This window comes from Alexandromys fortis, unplaced genomic scaffold, assembly GCF_014885135.2.
Source record: "Alexandromys fortis isolate MF-2015 unplaced genomic scaffold, M_Fortis_MF-2015_v1.1 scaffold_38, whole genome shotgun sequence".
NCBI classification, from domain to species: Eukaryota; Metazoa; Chordata; class Mammalia; order Rodentia; family Cricetidae; genus Alexandromys; species Alexandromys fortis.
In genome coordinates, this window is record NW_026067916.1 from 4627108 (window position 1) to 4650160 (window position 23053).

Genomic DNA, 23053 nt, shown 5'->3' on the forward strand with positions numbered 1-23053 from the left:
TAAACAAAGGACCTACCTAGCTTGCTGCAGGCAGGCTAGTGGGAACAAAGGAGCTACAACCCTCCCGTTTGCCCTGCCGATTCGGATTCGATCCTAGAGCCCGAACAGGCTGGGCTGGGAGATGTTATGTGGTCAAAAAGGGAAGGGAGTCAGACGGAGGCGGGGAGGGTTGTGGATGCAAGCTGGGTGGGATAGGAAGAGAGAAGAGCTGCACAGTCAATTCTTTATTAATACTTTCGATACACTACATGAGATGCTAATCTTTATGGTAACATCAGAACACTACAGGGAGGGATGGCTACTTAAAATAAAATAGAATTAATCTAGAGGCATTTGAAACCTCACAAGAAAACCTGGGTTAAGTGAAAGAATTGTGGGGTCCTGAGATATTTTTGTCTGAGCATATGTGAAACATGCCCCCAAAGACTTAATGAATAGCTATTGGCAGAGACCCTGGTGATAGGGGTCTAGGAAGAGGAGCAGGCATGATTTGTCCTTATGTTGATAATATAAGAAGATAAATATGTGGATGAAAATGGCAGAAAAACCGTCATAGGTAAAGCAATGTATCCCATTAAGTTAAAATGGATGTTCCCGAGTGGATGGGGCAGGCTACGATGCCTTGATCCCACACTAGGAACTACAGGCAACAGAGGAAACCTGGGAGGGGGAGAGGTGGTCTTTCCCAGGGAAAAGCACTCCAGTTTGTTCACAAGTGTCAATGGTCAGACCTGAAAACAAACATACATTATACAGACTAAAAGATTATACTAAAATATATATGAATATAGATACATGCACGCCATAGCAGTTAGTGAAAAAGGAGGCCATGAATTTAAAGGAGAGTAAGGAAGCATACATGGTAGTGTTTGGAGAACTGGAAGAGTTATAACTACATTATAGTCTTAAAAACTTTGGGTCTCCTCTCTGATTGAAAGCTGAAAACGTAAGCTGAGTGAGGATTTCACACAAGTCAATTCTAGTTTCTAAGTTTCCCAGCTTCCTTTGTTGTTTTCCTTTGTAAAAATATTGCTGGTTTTTATGCAGAAGTCAAAGGCAACTTCATTATATGTTTTCCCTCGTTGGTATCCCATACCAAACAGAGATTCACCATTTTAGTAGCACTTGGCCAGAGCTCTAGGTGCCCACTGTCATTTACGTTGTTCTCCAGATTTCCCTCATTTTATTTCAATATACCATGTAGCCCAGGTTCAAATAATCACGTCCGAGACTTAAGAAGCTCTAACTAACCTCCTTGTATAGTATAATTAATAAGTGGAATAGGAGTTAAATTATAAAACCAATACATCACACATTTAAAGGGTGGACTGTAAGGAAGAGTGGTGAGTATCACAAGTGTTAGAGGGCTTATTTGGAGATGTTCCTTAAACTTGCCTAGGAGAATATGCTACAGACAAAATTATTTCTATAGGGACTTTTCTGTGCCTTACAGGGCTCTTATTCAGTTAAATCTCCACTGCTAAACTTGGCCAGTTTACACTTCCTACTCACCTCTTAGGTTAAAAAAAATCATTGCCAGGTGGTGGTGGTGGTCCATACCTTTAATTCCAGCCCTGGGCAGGCAGGGGCAGGTAGATCTCTATGTGTTCAAAGCTAGCCTGGTCTACAGAGTGAGTTCTAGAACTTCCATGGGTATACAGAAAAATCTTGTCTCAAAAAACAAAACAAAATTATTCCTGTAGATATTACAATGAAGTGATAAATGAAGATACTTTACTATGTTGGAAAGAAATGAACTAACCACAATAAAATTTCACTTGCATTAAGGTGTATCATTAGTTGATGATCAGTTTACAAAACCATAATGCCAGTAACTTTGTTCATTAGAAATTATTCCAGCCCATAATTGGCAATAACTGTATATTCTATTATTGTCACAAAGTAGAGGTATTTGGGCATTATAAAGGCAATTTCTGCTTACCCTGCGGGATGCCTCAGGAAGTATAGAAGCTTTGAGTAGCATTGATCCAAAGATTGTCCGACCAATTTGCTTTCATTATACATGAACTATGACCAAGGCAAGAGCTGCACCCACTGCAACCACAGCTATGGTTGTTGATTCCTTGCTTCAACATTCTTCCTCACCTTTATTCTTAAAGAGATTGGCTCCATGTCCCAGAGCAGGCATCAGCTTCTCCAAGAGGTTTCCGCTGGCCTCATCTGAAGCAGCAATAGCAGTCACTCTCTTTGATTAGGCTGTCTTGTTTTTCTTCATTTCACTAATAAGTGATCCTTATTCAGGAAACACTTTTTGGGTATCCAGAATGTGTCTGGCACTGTCGCAGGACTGAATATGGTTGTATCAATGACAAGATATAAATTTACTTTTAGAAAAGAATTCATATTCACTCAATTTTACTGTCTTCCAACAAGAAAGTATGAGAACAAGCAGTTCTTAGTCTGGAAGGGATTTCCAGACTATTTTCCACAATGACTATAATAATTCGCTTACTTGTCAACACTGTATGAATATTACATTCTTTCCCTGATTTTCTTTTTCTATGACATAAGTCTGTTTCTTCTAAGACTGTGTAAAATATTAGACATACAAGTGATCCTATTCTGTGCAAAATTTTACAATTGTTTGTTCATTTCTCACCAGTTAGCCAGAATGCAGATCAGTCATTTTTTTTATAAAAATACTAGCACAACCTTCAAACATGAACGTGGCCATAGGTGGTAGGTAACCCAAGCATCTTTGTGGTCTTTGATGGCAACATGGGTCATGGATGTCAACCCAGACCCCAGCTCAGGTAGGACCACAGAAGCAGGCATGGCCCTTGACAGCATCCCAGGCTGAGATTTTGTCACCCTTGCTGTAAATGGCAGATCACGTTGGTATCTAAGGGCTGTGCTGCCACCCATGGCCATCAAGACATCTGGGCCTGAGCTACTGCCAATGGCTCTGTCTGAGTTCTTGCCCCTCTGCAGCCAGAGTCTGTGTTGATGTCCATGGCTGCAGTAATCCATGAATTCCTGGGGTCTTAGCTGTCACCTAAGGTCAGGTGGGCATCTAAGGATGTTGCTACAACCAGGACCATACAGATCTGAGTGGCTTGTTTTGCTACAAGGTGCCATTGTGATGTCTAGACATGGGCTAAAGTTGAGGGCCATGTCTGAGTTCATGGCTCTACAGCACCAGGGTCTGTGGCTCCTGATATCATTGAAGGCCATGTCAATGACAGGGTGCTAGTTCTTCAACATGACCAAATTGGTGTTCGAAGTTCATATTGACACTGAGGCCCTGCCAATCTGGGTGGTCTGTGCTGCCATCTGGGGCCATGGTGACATCTGGGTCTGGGTTGCTGCTTAGGACAATACCTGGGTCTGTGGTTCTACCACATCTGGGATCTGGATCCATGGCCCATGCTGCCACCAAAGGCCACACAGGTCTAGGCTGCAACTTGTGGCCATGCTGGTGTTCAAGCACCTGGCCATGACTGGAACCAAATTGATCAGAGTGGCCTATACTGCCACACGTGGTTTTGGTATGGTGTGGACCCAGGCTGATATAGAGGATAGAGGGCCATGTCTGGGTCCATTACCTTATAGCAACTGGGGTCTGAGTTAATATCCTTTGCTCCTTTTACAACCAAACGCTGTGCAGATGTCCAGAGTCCAGTTAGCTATGTGATACCACGTTGGTATCCAAGAGACATGGTGCCACTATGGCCAAACTGATTTGGGTGACCTGCACTTCCTCAGGGGCATGGTGAGATCTAGGCAAAGCTGCTGCCAAAAGCCAAATCTGGGCTTGTATTTTTGTAGCATCTGAGGTCTGTGTTGATGCCCATAGCCCGTATTACCACAGGAAGCCATAGGAGCCAGGTTGTGTTGTAATCTGAGAGCTATGCTTAGCTTGATCCTCTTTGGACACTACAACCAGAGAGTTGACCCCACCCCAACAGCAGAAATGGTTTCACCCCTCACTAGGATCCTGGAAGAGCTAGCCCAGTTGGCATGGGCCTAGGAGTTCAGGCTCTGCCCCTGGCCTAAGTGACTGGGAAAGTTCACCACAACTACCACCCAGGTACAAATCCTCAGGCTCTTGTTGTACCACCCTAACATCTACCCCATGTATGACCGGTTGCAGCATGTAAAAGTGACTGGTGCTGCAGAACAATAGCTGGGTATCAGAGAGGAATTTCAGTGGGGGTTCAGTGATGATGGTGTGCCAGAGGCCAGAGACCTTGAACCAGACCAATGATCCTTTGCAATGTATATTTGTGCATGGGGGCTGCTTGGACAAAAGTGTATACTGTGTGACACACTAAAGCTCAAGATGCCACTAGGGTGAATGCAGAGGTGTGGTAGAGACACGAAGGACAGAGGAGTAAGTTGGGTTTGTTAAAATTAATTTTGGGGTGTATCTTTTGGGGGATGCTGCAGGGGTGAGGGGCAGATATTGGATATAGAGCAACTGGAAGTTGAGTAGAATTGGGGTTATATGATGAGAAATTCCAAAGAATCAATCAATTATATATATTCACATATATGTGAATACTAACATAAAGAATTGATAATATATATTCATATATATTCACACACACAAGACTTTGCATAGAATATGATAATGAGTTATTTCATAGACTCTCTGGTTACTCTGTTCTTATTAGTTAAGCTGTTTGGAGTTATTTAGTTGTACTTGAATAAAAGTTGTACTTTTATTCAAAAGTATGGCATTATTTAAGTGATGCAATGAAACTGGACATATTCATGAGGTGAACTGTGGTATTGAAGTGCATGTTTTCAGTGTGTGATGACCTAGTCAGTGTCTGTGACAAATCCATCACCTCAAAAAGTAGTTCTTTGTCTTGGACTACTCAGATTTTCTCATATGCCTATTTTCAATATGCATTAACTTTTTGTTATTTAAAGTGTTCTTACTGCTCTATAGAGCATTATAATTTACTTTCCCCATTTAGGAACAATTTTGTGATTGTTAATTAACCTTCTTCCACCCTCTATTCTTTCCTAGCTCTGGGAACAAAATCCTATCATATCCTATCAAAATCATACCAATTATTTTTAACGCCTATACATAAAAGGGAACATGGGGAATTGTATTTGTCTTTCTGTGATAGGCTGATTCACTTGATAAACCTCCCTCTGTGGTCATGCTTGTTCTGAAAGTAAGAGTTTAATTTTTATCACTTAGGAATATTTTATTGTGTGTTTTTATAAGTCATCTATTGATGAACACTTGGGTTGATAGCATATCTTGGCAATAAATGCAGGGATAAACACATTTCTTCAACATACTAGTTCTCTTTTCTTTGTGGAATTCTGGATCACATGGCAGTTTTATTTTTATTTTCATTGTAAGTTCTAGACTGTTTTCTATAATGACTGTTTTCTATTATTTGCATTATTATAAATGAACATTTTACTGTACATTCTAGGCAAGTACTGTATATTGAGTTACTAGATTAGCCATTGGCTGTTTGAGACAAAGTTTCTTTCTGAAGCCCAGGATAGTCTTGAATTCATCATTCATTTCCTTCTGCTTCCTAAGAACTAGGATTCTGAACACATGCCATCATGCCCAGACTTTTTATGCCCTCAGATAATAACCAGTGGATAGAAATGATATATCATTATGGTTTTGATATATACTTATGTGATTGTTAATGATGATAAGAATTTATCACATACCTGTTGGCCATTTGTACTGATAGACAACTGATCTTTCTGCCGAGCTTCAAAGAAAATGCATTGGGAACAGAATAATCTCTCACAAATATTGATGTGAAAACTACATAGCTATGTGAAAAGAATGAAACTTTATTTTTATTATACCATATTATTAACAGACAACAAGTAAATTATTAATTAAAACAAATGTCAGACTCAACCCATAAAACATAGACTAAGTTTTCTTTGAGGGAAATTAAGATCCTAAAAACATATATTGCAATAAACTAAAACATTTTCAAACTAAAACCTTGTTTGTGGCAAAATAAATGACTATCAGAATACAGAGACAACCTTTGGGATAGTTAAAGATTGGATTGCCAAAACTGTTTTAATAAGTTATTAATACCAAGAGTATGCAAGGAATGTAAGCAACCTAACAGCAAAATTCAAATAATTTGATTGAATAAGTGTCAAACAATCAGATGAGTCAACAGTTTCATTGTTATGCAGCACATCACCACAAATTTAGAGATTTAAAGCAACACACCTTTGCTGCATCTTTGCTCTAGTGCATTAAGTGGCTGGGCCCACCTTAGCCTTTTGCTCCACATTTTTCTGAGTCTCTTGCCAGGCTGTGATCGAAGAATTAGATAGGGTTAAACCTCCTGTGAAGGATCAACAGAGGAATTATGGCCTTAAGATTTATGTGATTCTGGAGAAATTTGCTTTATTGAGTATCATTGAAATGAAATTTTTCATCTGATTCTTGGTTGGAGGCCACACTTGACTTCCTCTGGAATTGGTCTCCTAAATATGGCAGCTTGCTTCATGAAAGCCTGTCAGCTGTAATGTAAATAGTTATAAAAGAGCATTGGCTAGCCCAAGGCAGTCGAATCAGAAATCAAGAATAAAGTCAAATTTGTATGCCTACTAACACATCAGTGACATCCCATTTCCTTTATCATAGTCAATTGATTAGAAGACGGACATTTGGTAGGCCACATTCAAGACCATGGACTTATCTAATGGTTTGATTTCTAGAAGACAGGTAGTATTAAAGACATCACAAGACTACAAACTATGACTGTTGTTAAAAGTGCTGCTTTACCATTTTGTTAAACTAGTAATAAACTAGTAATAAAAACCAGTGATATATGAGTGATACAAGTGATTGCTGACATAAAATTTTCGTGTTGGGTAAAGACTTTAAAAGTTAATTTCTCTAAGTGAAATATCTTTGAAGAATGTGTAGGCTTGAATGCCAGAAAAATTATAATTCTACATATTTGGTTTTTCAGAATATCTAATTAACCATCAAAGAAAGAAAAATTCAAACTATAAATTATACCTAACTCATTATGAATGTGACATATGCAACAGAAGCAATGTTAAAATTTTTCTTAGCTCTACGCCCTGATCAAAATACAGGTTCCACAAATATTTCTGTTTGCTTTCTGCTTTTAAAGGATTCTTTTCATTTTGGGAGCAATTATATAAAGTCATCATTTTCCCTTCCCTTTCTTCCACTCAAACCCTTCCATATACCCCTGCTTATTCATTGCTCTCTTTGAAATTTATGGCCTTATTTTCATTAATTCACACACACACACACACACACATGCACATGCATGTGTGTCTGTGTTCCTAAATACATATATACAAACTTCTTAATTGGCATAATAATGTTTTTAAGGCTTCTGGTCTGTTCGTTTGGTATAAGATAACCAGTTGGTGGGTTCTTCTCCAGAGAAGACTATTTCTCTTGTTCCCAGAAGTCTTTGGTTACCTATAGTTCTCTATGTAACTTTGAAATACTGAAGGTTTCCCTTGTTCATTGTTTTTGTCCTTGCTTGTATCATGTTTAGGAGTGATGGTGGGACTTTATAGGTGTAGTTTCTGACATCTGAAAGTGGGGATACTGTAGTAAACTGTGTAGAAATATTTACGATTTGGGACCAATTAACTATTGTAAAGGTTTATCTGAAGACAACATGTAAAAGGGGTTGTTGCAAATGGCCTGGAAAATGAGATAACTGATAATGTAAAATTTCTTTATTTTTGGAAGGGGTTATTTAACACAAGAAGGTGCATAATTGCATCCAAAAGAAAGATTTGCTTACATCTTACCTTGAAAAATGACAGAGATCTGTTACAATGACAGTGTGTTGACTAGTATAGTTCTGATAAAATAAGGGAGAGAAACTGCATATGTTCCCCTAAGAGAATATAACAGATAGGACAAATAAACATTATGTTAAAACAATGTCATAAAAATACTTTAAATATTTATCCTTCTGACCAACACTTTACATTTCTTGAATAAGTATGAGTTTGAAGATTTCTACTGAAGCCATCTAGGCAAGCTTGTTAGCTAACTCTGCTGTATTCATAATGACTTTTGGGAAAGGCATGTCCCATTGTTATCCTTCCAATTGCACTCTGACTGAGAAACAATGAAATGGTAGATTTGAAAGGAGTGTGAAACTCAGTTTTTATTTCATAGAATGGCTAACCCTCTAACAATAATACAGAAGGCTGTCATTTCCCCTAATTCATGATGAAAACATCAAATTTGTGAGATTATATGATTCAGTTGATCCTGAATTCACAACAGAGTTAAAACACCTAATCATTGGTTGATAATGCCTCCATTAAAATATAAATTCAAACAAATGACATTGTTCCCATGACCATAATAAATAGATAATTTTAATGCTTATGATTGTTTGATTGCCTCCTTTCTATTTACTCTATTTTTGGCATTGCTGTGGGGCAGCAGCAAACACTCAGCAAAAGCATGACCATCTTGTGGAATAACTACTGATCAATATGAAGATGTGACCTAGTCCTGTCTGTGAGGCTCAGAGCTTTCTTTCCATTCACGGTTGAGAAAGAAAATTTTCCGGTTTTCTAGAAGATAAGACATGTGGTTCATGGGACGTAATACTCTTTCATCCAAATTATTACCATGATTTAGAACAGGTTAAAAATTGGATGTGAATCATCAAGTGGTGCTGGTGCATTCCTTTAATCCCAGCACTGGGGAGGCAGTGGCAAGTCAATCTGCAAGTTCGGGGTCAGCCTGCTCTACAGAACAAGTTCTAGGACAGGCTCCAAAGAAACCCTGTCTTACAAAACAAAAACACAAACAAACAAACAAACAAACAAATAAACCCAACAACAAAACCCAAAAAACAAAATGAATAACCAAAAAAATAATTGGATATACATAAATGAATAAATGAGGTTGGAGTGAAGACAATTGTAGCGTAATTCCAGCATCAGAAGCCAGGCCTAACTTCCATCTTTCAGTAAGGTCACTAATAAGGGACAAGGTCAGAGTATTTTCCAAGTAAAGTGAAATATAATGTTATAAACAGACCGGGCACATAGATTAGTGCATCATCCAGTTTCATTAGAGAAGCTTTTTCTTGTAGTAGATGGTAACAAACACAGAAACCCCAAACTGGATAAAGTGTAGAGGTTGAGAGACTTTGCGGAACTTGGCCCTAAATGGGATGCCTTTATCAAACCCTCCTTTTAAGGCTGAGTGAGCTATCTAAAAGAGGAGGAGGCAAATGACTAGAAAAGCCATCGGTGATGTATGGCTTCAAGGAGCCAATATTTTACACACACGACAGGAATGATGCACACATGAACACACAGAAACTGCAGCAGCCTGGTTCAAAGGTTCAGATCTGATAAAATCACAGCCCCGAGAAAGGAAAGTGGACTCAACATCCTAACCCTAAGAGAGAGAGAAAGAGCAGGAATTTGGGTATGGAGAATAATATTCTGCAATAGGAGGAATTTGTATTACAGATCTAGGGAGAACTTGGGGAGAGGAAAGAATATGATCAAAAGATACTGTATGAAAAATTTAAAATAAAATGCAAGAAAAAAGAAAACGTTACACTGGAAAACAAATAAAAGTGTGTGAAAAATGTAAATAGAATTTTATTTGCAAAACATTACTTACTAGGCAAAGCCTTGGGGCACAGAGTGTTTGAAGTGAGCCACAGAGGCTTGCTCCTGCTCAGACCATCACCAGTGTCTGGTAGCTGTGTACCTGTGTTTCTGATAGTTCAGCGGCCATCTATAGCTGGTTACCTTTTAACTTTTAATGCTTCATTCTGCTGTTAGACATGGGGAAATTTTTACCATGAAATAAACTGTACCTCTACTTGCTCATGCTATTTTTGTCCACACCTTGATCATCTTTGGCTAACAATATTAAATATTTATCGGAGTTACACATAACTGGGAATTATTAGTGATTGACCACAGCTGTAGCCCATCAAATATTCATTATATTTTTTTAAATTATTGATTAATATTGCTATGCACAGACACCATAATAGAACAAAAGTTTAGAATTTTCCCCTTTGACAAGTACTAACTTTATTTGTATTCTTTTTTTTTTCATATGGGAAACCAACAAGATTGATACTCTATTTTCATGTCTTTTGATGTTTTTTTCATATACATTTGTTTCTTGTGAAAGACTGACAGGTAAAATGATATAAGCAACAAAGTAAAATAATAACTGTGAGCCTTGTAATATTTTTATCACTTTTCGTATTTCAGCTCATAGTGTCCTTTGGCAATCGCAGCAAGTATTACTTCCTCTTTCTCTAGATGATACAGTTGAGACATACAGATTAAGTCATGTACCCCAAATCAGTAATCTTGAAGGTGTTGAAGTTGGATTTATCCTGCCACATGTTTATTAAAACTGAAAGGTGTCCTGGCTTGACAGCTCTAGCAGGTTTCCACACTCGAGGTGTAGACTGGTACTCCCAGACAAGGCACGTCTTCATGACTGGTAACAAGCAAACCAACTGACTATATAGTTATATCACAGAGGAATATTCCGAGTAAGGGCAGCTGACTAAATTAACTGAGAGTTGTGCTGTATTAGGAGACTCACAAATAGAATGATTGCTCTGCTGTGTAACTGTAGGGATAAATTTTCAACTTTACTAAAAATGTAGCAAGTAGTTTTTATTTCATAAGCAGTTGTCATTTTGAAAACAATGAAGGCTAGAAGAGTAAGCGCTTTTGCGAATCTTGGAGAATGATTTTGACGTTATCATTTTTTTTTGTTTGTTTGCTTGATTTAGTTTGTTTTTGTGTTTTTGTCTGAGGTGTAATGAGAGGAGCAAGTCATGATCACACGTTTCTCAGAAGGTCTTTGCTACGACAGCTGATGGAACTTTAGAGAAAGCTGCCGAATCATTTCTGTTTGGTTGGGAGCTTCACCCGCCACTGCTGGCGAATTTATATCCGAAGAGTCTGGGAGGTTTGGGTCCAGGTTCACCCTAGCCCCTGGCACCCATTCTGGAATGTTTGGGTGGAAATTTTCATCCCAGGCCCTTACCGTGAGAGTTGCCTCAGTCCAAACTTCACCTCCCAAAAAAGCCCACCAAATGGTGACCCCTACCCAGAGAGGGTCAAGCCCACTCCCACAGGCTATTTAAACTGCCCACCCCCCAGAGAACAAACACATTGTCTTTCCCATCTTCCTTTCCTCTCTCCATGGTTTCCCAGTCTTCCTTCCTGTCTCCATCCCTGGCGTACCTGGAAGACCACCTGGGAGCAAGGCATCCATTACCAGTGCTTTTTAAAATTTGGTTTGATTTGGTCTGGTTTGGATTATCGCACCAGTGGAGAGGCTTATTGGGCCGTAAAAACTTTTCAATTTCCAAATAATAGAAGACAAGGTAAAAATTGGAAATTTCATGTGTGGTCAATGTTTAAAGTAAAATAGTTATGCCTCTGAGCCATACTACTGAAAAATAGGGGGAAATAATACAGCTAGGCGTCAAATATGCCCATTATGAGAATACTTATACCAGGAATGGATTGCCTCTTTTTAAGTAGTTGCCAGTGGGGTCACATAGTCCCACCAGGCATTACAGGACAACACTCTTGGCCTCCAGACTTGAGATAAAGACCTCACTGGTGAAGACATCAGCAACTTTAATCATAAATCATGAAGAAATCAACCTGGTACTCACCTGTTAGCTTCATTTTGAATAGTACCATTCACGGTGCTGGAAGTTCCTGATTTGAACCTTGAGATTTCAGTCCGGTGTTCCAGTGTGGGTCTCTGTCTCTGTCTCCTTTCATCCCCTGATGAAGGTTAATATTCAGGAGGATGCCTATATGTTTTTCTTTGGGTTCTCCTTCTTATTTAGCTTCTCTAAGAACAAGAATTATAGGATCAATGACCTTTATTTATGGCTAGAAACCAAATATGAGTGAGTACATCCCATGTTCCTCTTTTTGGGTCTGACTTACCTCACTCAGGATAGTGTTTTCTATTTCCATCCATTTGCCTGCAAACTTCAAGTCCTTGTTTTTACTGCTGAGTAGTACTCTAATATGTATATATTCCATACTTTCTTCATCCATTCTTCAATTGAAGGGCATCTAGGTTGTTTCCAGGTTCTGGCTATTACAAACAATGCTGCTATAAACATAGTAGAGCATATACTTTTGTTGTATGATAAGGCCTCTCTTGGGTATATTCCCAAGAGTGGTATTGCTGGGTCCAGCTAACCGTATTAACAATTTTGAAGTGTACTTTCAATGTCGAGAAAACAGATGTCCCAATTCCTCCAACCCTCAAAATGGAAAATAAACCTTTTCAAGAAAAGACAGAAAAGGCTAAAACATATATGAAAAGAAAAAAATGCTATCATTACTAATTGTTAGGAAAATGCAAATTAAGATCACAGTGAGACCTCACACCTGTTAGAATAATTACCAAAGTGAGGAACAATTAAAGGCTGGCAAGGATGTGGAGAGAAAAGGATCCTTGTGCATGGTTAGTGGGAACAGATTAATGTAGTCGGTATGGAGCAGTGCAGTAGGACGGCTCCTCAGGAAACTCAAGAGAGTATTGCCATGCGATCCAGAGATCCCACTGCTGGGTACTTAGCCGGAAGAATTTAAATCAGGGCACGGAAGAGATAGCTGCACTCCCAGTATTCATAGTATCTAAGATATAGAGACATTAAAATTTAAATTAGAAATATCTGAGATAAAATAATCTGTTGAAATTCATGCTCAAGTAGCAGTAAAAGGAATATCCTTTGGAAAGAGAAATGGAGTAGGAGGAAGGCATAGGAATGGAGTAGGTATTGACATAGGATTTTAACGAGGAACTCGGGAGAAATTTCCAGAAGTACTCTGGGCGTTTTAACAATTTTAATTCTTTCCATCTGAGTTGTTTAGTTTTATGTGAACTTGATGCAGGCTAGAGTCATTTTCAATTGAGAAAACTGCTTCCATCACATTGGCCTGAGGGTTGCTCTACAACGCATTTGCTGAATCAGTGATTGAGGAGGAAGCTCAGATCACTGTGGGTGGTGCCATTCCTGGCCTGGTGGTCCTGGGTGCTCTAAGAAGGTAGACTGAGCAAACCATGAGATGCAAGCCAGCAAGCAGCAGTCCTCCATGGCCTCTGCATCAGCTCCTGCATCAGGGCTCCTGCCTTTATTATATGCTCTGACTTCCCAGGGTAGTAAGCCCTTCCCTCCCCATGTTGCAAGATCTTGGTCATGGTGTTTTATCATAGACCCCTAACTAAGACACAATCAAGGAATCCATAATATCTTTAATCTCTTTTTGTGTTACTTTACTAAGGTTCTGCTGTTCTTGGTGTAGGGCTGGTCGATCTGCTTTGTAATTTACATATTCTGTTTTATTTGGTATTATTATAAGACTTCTTTTTTTAGCTACAACATATTCAGTGCATAGAACTTCTAATAATTTTCATGTATTGATTTTTTTTATTCTGATACAATGGATGTAGCAGAATCCTCATAAAATTCCCATTGGATATATGTTTGCATATATATACAAAACACATATTACTCATTCTTGAAGGGGGAGAGTTTATTCAGATTTCCATTATGTGATTGGGCCTTGAAGTTATTTTGCTAGGTGAAAAAAGTCAGACAAAGTAAGTAATATACTGCAATTTTATCATGTATATATAGAAATATATGTATATATAGAAGCAACAACAGGAAGTAAAATCCTCAAGGCTATAAAGAGAAGAAAACGGCTCTGGTGACACTGGGGTTCAGAGGACCAGGAGCATGAAAATCACAGGACAGGAATCAGCATATGTGTAGGATGAACAACATTAAAGATCTAGTATACAACAGGAGAACTAGCGTTAGGGAGACTAAATTTTATTATGAATTTTTGTGAAATGAGATTTTAGCTGACCTGTCACAAATAGGAAATGCTGTGTTAATATATTTCATTATAGTAATCATTTAGCCATCATCTTATGATGACTAAATTATGATTATGATAACTCTATAACATTCTCTAAATGTTATAAACCAGCATGCACAGTCAGCACATTTCTTTCCTGTTTTCAGCTTTGCATTCTCTGCTGTCTATATGATCATTCAGGACAGTGTCTCTCTGAATTTTTGTCAAATCTTTTTGTGTTGCACACATAAAAGGCGAACAATAGCTATTTGCTTCATGGTTTTTAAGTGATGAAGCCTCAGGGGTTTTTAACCTGGTCCCTTCCAATTCCTACATCTTTACCCTCCTAAGGATTTGTTACTTGCTTGCCACTATTGTTTCTTTACTTCGTGGTCTAGTTATTTTCTGCCTTTCTTCCTGGGTCTTTTTGTATTTCAGATCTTTCTTCTATGACAAAGGCAAAGCAACTGTCCATTGCTGTTGATAGCATTATCTGCACTGTTTTGGGGCACAATTGTTCCCAGAAAGTGGAAATCCATTTGAATTTGACAAAAATCTCTGAGAAATGAGATTTCTTTGTCTTTCAATGCAATGTGCTTGTGAAACATTGTTTATTCAATTGGAAATTTGAATTTCTTTGAGTGAAAGCCGTTCCCTACTGCCTCATTTTCCATGGCCTATTAAAGACTACTTTCTCCCAAGAATTACACAATGGCCGTTCTGAACTAACTTTTCCATGTTTTGGAGATAGACTGTATCACCTTTACAAGGACTGCTCTGCTTGGAATGTCACCTGAGTATTATTCCTGGTTCACACCCGTAAGTATTTGTAGGATATACATATACATATATATATATATGTGTGTGTGTGTGTGTGTATACACATATATATTTGTATTTGTATTATCTTTCTCCTTTCATGTCACTGTCCATTTCTCTGCTTTGGTTTGCATAATCATACACAGAATTCAATCTCTAGCCTGAGAATTTTTTTAAGGCAATGAATACTACTTAATCTTTACATAACAGGTCTTTGGTGCATGTCAAATCAGTGCCTTAATGGATCCGTTTTCAGCTGAACTGATTTGCTTATAAATCTTGAACTAAAGTGAACCTTGCCTTTTCACAGTCTCAAGATTTCACTGGCTTACACACACACACACACACACACACACACACACACACACTAAACTTTAAGTGTAGAAGTTTTGATTCCAAATACTCAAATGAGCTGTTCATTCATGTATTATTTGTTTAAGCCTTTTCTCTTTCTAGTGTGATACCCCTACTTTTTTTCTTTCTTTTTTGGGGGGCGGATGGGAGGATGGTACACATAATTTTTGCAGTTGCATATAATTTTGAAAAAAGTTTTGGTAATAAATTAAAATAATTAAAATTATTAACAGGGCCCTGAATTAGAACACATACTGATTAACAAGGACTTTTTGACTTTTATGATTTCATTTTCTTAGGAAAAATCCACCTCAGAAAGCTCTAAGTTCGTTTTTATTTAACAAACACGCATGATATTTGCTATGCATCAGAGTCTGAGAAATTTAGAGACACTGGTGTATCTAGTTCTTATGAACACTTTACTGCGGGGATCCTCTTGTGATCCATGCTTTAGAGATGACAAAAACCATGTAAAGAAGGTCAATTACGAACTAAGAATTCATTTTGTTTCCAATCAACTGGACTACTAGGGTTTGTCCATTGTGTTCTAGGTTTCTATTATTCCAATTTTGATTGGTAGAATTTCTGATTAGTAAAACATTCACCCTGTGAATTTCTTCAGATACTTAAAGAAATTAAATCTTGTTAATAGGCTGGAATTTACTTTTTACAATGTAATCATGTGGGATTTTTGAGTAAATGAAATGATTTTAAATGAGGAAGAGGCTTTCAAGTAAGTTATAGCTTTATTTATTAATTTGTTGGACTAGAATTACATCTTTCCACTCCATTTCCTCCCTTCATCTCCTCCTATTTTACTTGGTTATCTTATTATTCCTCCTTCAAATTTGTAGACTATATTTCTCTCTCTCTCTTTCTCTCTCTCTGTGTGTGTGTGTGTGTATATATATATATATATATATATATAGTGTGTGTGTGTAACAATATATGTATTTGCATGCACATACACATACAATTTGTTAAGTCAATTTTTTTGTTTGTGGCTATATATGTTTCAGGGCTTATATGCATGTTTATATTTGTTATATATGTTTCAGTTTGTAGGTTGCAGTGGTGCAAAGAAAAACAGCAGATAAGACAATAGGAGATTAAGCATTGCTTCAGGAGAGGATTAGGTTCCACCTGTTCATTCACCTTATATACTTATTGTCTACTAAAATGTGATACAGACATTTTAATTGTCCATTAAAAGGTAGTATCTTATGAATAGTTTTGAGAAGGTGCTTAAAGACAAGAGAAAATAATTATGTACAAAAATGAACAAGGGAAACAACAGAGGAAAATTTATAGGGAGGCAAAAAGGAGGACTAAAAGATGCTATAGGCACAGAGCACTAAGTATCTCTATGTATTTTAAATTATCCTCTCGGTTCATCAGGGCCACAGCCTTGAGGGATGGCTGCTAAAATGTTTTTACAAGAGTTAACAAAATTGACAGATGTTTGTCTTCAATATTAGTTCTCTTAGCTACTATGCTATCCTGTCTCAGAGGAAAAGATAAAGCCTTACAGGCAACAACACAAAGGCAGAAAGCAAATGATTCTATACTTGGGGGCTGAAGTATTGCATTAGTTACAAATTACTATTTTATCTTCCAAAGCTTGGTAGCTTAAAGCAAAGACATTTACTATTCACAGATCCTGTGGATTAGTAATTTTTCTAGTACAGCTTGGTACTTGTAGTTTGGAATCTCAGATGATGTTATAGTCAATATGACATTGGTTATCTTATGCTCAGCTGGGGCTGTCAAAGCTCCTTCTAAGTTCATTTCCAGAGCTACCATGGGCCATGGAATGCCCATTCTCGAGCTCAGTTTCACAGGTTTTGCTTACCATGATTGCCACTGAGCCTTTATTGAGGCCCTGGCAATATTGGCATAGTAGGGCAATTGATGGCCAAACATACAGAAATATCACAGCCTTTATAATTATTGTTGAGGGAGATCTTCAACATACTTACATATTTTACTTGTTAGAAGGTATTAAGTCCTGCTATGATGAAGGACTGGAGATTACACACACATAGAATAACAATAAAAGAAATTATGGATCATTGCAGGACATTTTAGAGTTTTCCTCTTTAGATTCATAACTATGATACATTTAATCAATATTGTTCAGTTTCCCTAATTTGTATTTCTGAGGTCTTCAGGACTCTTGTTTAGCTGACTCAGAGTTAAGAGAATGAGTATTTACAGAGTCTGACAATTACTTCTAAACATAGAGTGTCAGGAAAAAATATTTTGTCTAGTTTTCTCTATGGTGTCACTTTAAAGTTTTGTCAGAATGAAAGACTTTAAGAATTTGTCAAGATATCTCAAGATTAAAAATAGAATAAGAAGATTACAAAAACCTCGCTGTGCTTGTTCTGTGAGGGCAAGAAGCTAAAAAAGATAAAACTAAGACTCTTTTAGTTAATACAAAAACATTTTGCACCAAATAAATTATTGAATAATTTTTATAGAGAGGATTTAGCACAACATCATGTCTATTCTGGAAATAGTCACATTTCATGGCAGAGAAAATGCAATAGACAATCATTATTGTTTCAGGTTGACTAATAAAACAGTATCTAATTAGTATTCATTTAGGGTGACTCATATAGTTTAAAACCGTTCATTACAAGTACTCATTGATCAATAATTAATTTTTGAGTCCTTGCTATGTGTGTTATTACATGTAGGGCATGTACCTTTACTGTGGAATTGTAAACGGGATTCTTTAGCTTTTATGAGTTTCATCTGTTTCATTTATGTAGTTCATTGGTTACCGGGATCATAGAGGATCTACTACATGTAGCAAGTATTCTAATTGGTCTTAATAATAAAAACTCAGAGTCAGATATTAGGGGCTGAAAGTGAAAGATCAGAGAATCAGAGAAACCAGCCACTAATTCTTGCCTCTATGAAATCCTCAGACTGAAACAGGTATCCTTTCTCTACAAGTCCTCAGACTGAATGCTTTGAGCTCGGGTCTCCCCCACCAGCTTACATTCCTCTCTTTGCCCAGCCATATCCTTTTCTGTTTCCACGTTCTTAGTGACAGGATTAAAAACATTTGACTTCTAAGTACTGGGATTAAAGGTGTGAGCCATCATTGCCTGGCTCTGTTTCTCTTTTAGACTGAATCAATCTTGTGTCGCATAGGATGGCCTTGATTTTACAGAGATCTGTCTGCTTTTATCTCCTGAGGATTGGGACTAAAGGTGTGCATCACCACTGCCTGGCCTTTATGGCTAACTCGTGGCTATCTCCACACTTTTATGTTCAGGAAAGTTTTATTTGTTAAAGCACAAACAAAATATCACCTTTTGTCTAAACAAAAAAGAAGGCTATAACTAGTATAAGAGAAACTATGTACAATAAGTACAATAACTATATACAATATATACAAGCAGTAAGTATATCAACAATATCTAGCCTATTTGAATTTGACAAATTCAGAGAAATATTCCATTATCTGTATTATCTTGGTGAGTCCAAAGGATTGTACATAATTCACCTTCTATCCTAATTTGTATTACCAAAACTATTTTTAATGTCTCCCAGCCCCATACACTCACTATACACCATTTTAGTGATGTTTTTCTGAATCTGGTAACAAAGAAAAGTATAACTACAAAGTCTTCAACTCCATCAGAGACCCGAGAAGAAAATACTATTACACAAGTAAGGAGGAAGTGCAAGCAAGAGACTTCCAAAAAATGTGAAAATGACAGAAACAACTGGCTACATGTACACTATAATCATTATATTCAAATAATATTAGTGTGAGGATATCTCTTTTTAGATTTTGCTTTAGAAACTGTTTACTCAGGACACTTTTCTCTCATTATGTCAGACTGCATACTTTTTTATGTGTGTATGTGTGTTCCTTTCTGTTCTCCTAACCATGTGAACTGTGCTCTAATGTTATTGCCCATCTTAAAAATATATGATGCGTGTTCAAAAGTAAGTCATGTGGGAAGTCCAAGGACCATTCACCTCCATCCAGGTCTAGTAAGGTGAGCATCCAAACTTCCTAGGCTCCCACAAAACCAGGGAACCCTGATTGCTCTTTGGGCTGACGAGGGAGGGGGACTTGATTGGGGGAGGGGAGGGAAAGGGGAGGCGGCAGTGGGGAAGAGACAGAAATCTTTAATTAATTAATAAAGAAATAAATAAATTAAAAAAGAGTAGGTACTTGGTAAAAAAAAAAAAAGTAAGTCATGTCCACCGTAAGGCTCCATCATCTCATCATTATTTTATCCCCACACAGTCAAGTGTTTATTAGTGCCTATTATGTGTTGTTATACATCTAGGTGAAGTAAACAATCATGAAGTCTACTCTTATGTGATTCACATTTATTGGAAAGATGTGACAATAGACAAACAACTGTATATCAGCACAAATGAAGAAGGATATGGGGATAACAAGGAGATTGTGGAGGTAAAGAGATTGAGAAGACTTTTGATGTGGTAACATTTGACCTGATAACTAGAAAATGGGTAAGAAAAGCGGAGGGGCAATTCGATCCTGAAAAAGGAAGACGTTGGGACTAATTGAGTCCTGGCTTTCAGCTGCTCTTCCCTGTCGAAAGCCTTCTAATTAAAGTTACTAGAAGCTGTGCCTAGCTTAGAGGATCAGAGGATGGGATTTTCACCTGTTGGCCATTGACTGCAGTGTATTTAAGCCTCCATGGTGCTATCAAAGATGGGCTTTTGGTACCAGTGTTTGAAGGTCTGTGTGTCAGTCTGTCTCTGCGTGTGTATTCTCAACCTCCAGCCCCTTGCCTGAAGCTCGTGAACTGGGTTCTAGCGCATAGAGCACAGACAGGGGCCGCGGAGCAAGGCAGAAGAGAGTGCAAAGACTTAACTTGGAGCACATGCTTGATTGAGGCATGAGAAGAATGGTGATAGGCAAGCAGGGCTAGCATCTTCAACAGACGAGGGAAAGCAGAGAGATTCCTATGGTGGGGCTATGCAGAAGTCCAGAACTCCCAGCATGTAGCAGAAACAGCTGATACTTACTCAATATTGTTAGATTAATTTCATTAAATAATATTATTTATGTAGTATTCAAACTATTGTTGTTAGAGTACTTTGATCAGTATACTGAAACTTGCCTTGTCCACTAGAGTCACCAAGCTTTAAAAATTATACTTTTAAATCTATTGATTGATTGATTAGTTGTGCACACACACATATGTACCATAGTACAAATCTGGTGGTCAGAGGTCAATATGTAAAAGTTGCCTCTTTCCTCCTGCCATACCATATAAATTCCAGGAACTGAACTCAAGTCAACTTGGTCTCATTTCTCTTAACCCATAAACCATCTTGCTGTCTTGAATATTGTTTAAGGGTTGTAATTTTAGAGTTTCTATTGCTGTGAAAAGGCACCATGGCCACAGCAACTCTTTTAAAGAAAAACATTTATGTTAGGGTGCTCACTTACAGTTTCAGAGGTTCCGTCCATTTTCATCATGGCAGGGAGCATGCAGTATGTCGGCAGACATGGTGCTGGTTATATCTTGATCAGAAGGCAACAGGAAGTGAACTGTCTACAATACTGAGGAAAGTTTGAGCAAAAAAGGAGACCTCAAAGCCCACCCAACAGTGACACTCTTCCTCCAACAAGGCCGCACATATCTTAATAGTGCCGCTCCTTTTGTGATTATGGGGACCAACTGCATTTGAACTACCCCAGGCTATGTCAGCTTATTACATAAGAATCTCTGAGTAGCATCTATAGTTTTTAAAGTTCTTTTATTCACTTTGATAAAGAAGAGAATAACTATGATGAATATTTTTTCAAACATAGCTGGATATAATTAGAAGTGCAAATCATTAGGGCCCATTTCATATCTCTTGAGATCAGAAATTCTGAAGATAACACTAAGCAACCTACTTTAATTTTTTTCTATTCTTAAAATTTTTCTAGGTAATTCAGACTCTGGATTTGGGCTAAAATCTCAGGGCCATTATCGTTGTTATTTTATTTCATTATATTTTTGACACATTAATTTTTTGTTTTTGTTCATGCACAAATATGAAGTGTCATAAACGAAAAAAAAAAGTATTTCCAGCATTTCAACCACTTACTCTCCGCCACCCAACTCCTTCTTTGTTCCCCATAATTTATGTCTTCTTCTTTTTTAATTACCATTATTGTATTTGTGTGCATATACAGCCTTCTGAATCCCATTAGTACTTGGGTTTAGGGCTGATTGTTTCTCAGGAAAACTGACTCCATCTCTCAGCAGCCGTGGATTGCCTGACATTGTTCAAGTAGGGTTGGAGTCTCGTGAACCTTCCCTCATTTATGTGAAATGTTGGCTGATGTGCCCTTCTGCAATTTTATTTTATTTTTTTGCAGGCAACACAGAGTTAGTTGATTCATTATCCCTGTCTAGAAGCTACTATTTTGCAGCAATCCTCCTGGTCCCCTGTCTCTTGTAATCTTTTGTCCTTTCTTTAGTAATATTTATGATCCTTGGGTGCAGGAGTTTTGTTAAAGATGCCCCATTTGGAACTGGACATTCTATAACCACATGCTTTCTAAACTTAGACTACTTGTAGTTCTGTGGAATAGCCTCTGCCAAGAGAAATTTCTTTCATGAGCGTTGAGAGCTTTACTTACCTATAAAGATAAGAGTTAAGAGGGCAGTTGAACATTACATTTATTAAGCAAAATGCTAGTAGTAGGTTCTCTAGGGTCTATAATCTCTCTAGCTATAGATTCCTTGTTAGGTTTAGAGTCCAGACATGAATTTCTTTCAATTTAGCAGACCTTAAGGCCAATAGAAGAGCTGTTGGTTACCCCCAAATAATAGTGCCATTATTACATCATTGCACATATCTTGTTCTTATTGTCGTTTGCAGTATTTACATTTGAGTAGAACTGTTGGTAATTTTTCTTCCTTGGAAGCTTGCATAGCAACCTCTGACACTGTGACAGCTAGTCCTATTGCATTAAAGGCATGAGCCTCCATGAAAGAAAAATTGGCAGTAAATTTTGTGGAGTTAATTGTTCAGGAAGATGTTTTCTATAATTACTAGCTATACTGTCATATTTAAAATTATACCATTTAGTAATTGGATCTTAGAATTAAAACTTTCATTTTACACTCTAACCCCAGTTCTCCCTCCCACTCCTCCTCCTGTCCTCCATCACCTCCCCTCAGCTCATACCATCTACTCATCCCAAAGGGTAAGGGCAAGGCCTCCCATGGGGAGTAAACAAAGCCTAGCCCATTAAGCTGAGACAGGACAAGGGACCTTCCCTTTTTATCTGCTTTTAAGGAAACCATCTCTGTAAGTAAAACATAAAAAAATGTGAGAAGTATTTTGGTGTAGGGGAGTTTATTGTAATGATCAGAATGGGGCTACTCTCATTATAGAGTGGCTCAAGACAAAAGAGAAAATTTCTGGAAAAGATGAAAAGGGTATGGTCTCACTAATTATTATTTTATAGTCTTTGTAACTATAATTTTGAAACTCAAAAGCATTCCATACAATTAAAAATAATTAGAAAATGGTTTTCTTGTATTTTAAAAATTGTTTTGGTACATACTATTTCCTTTTTAGTTAATTATCCATTTGATTGTGCTAGTTAGATTTGAACATCTGAAAATATGAACTAAAGTAATTATTTATAATAAAAATGGAAGGCTGGTCCAGGATCTTGCCCTCCTTCTTGTCTTTCTCAGACAGCTCCCGTCAAGTTGCCCAGGTTTGTATTTGTGGTCCCAAAGGCTTCCATTCGGGAAGTCACATCAGCACCCATCTTCCTAGAGAAGATGCATTTGCTTCCACAAAACTCCAGTATTAATATGTACATAAGAGTTTCTCTTTCTTTTTCTCTTATCTTAGAATAATAATGAATGGAAGAAAGTGAATTGTGAATGCAGCTCAGAGGCGCCCTGAGAGGCCCAGCTTGAGCAATATGCTAATTCTGGCTTTGCTGTTCTTATCAATCCAGCAGGTT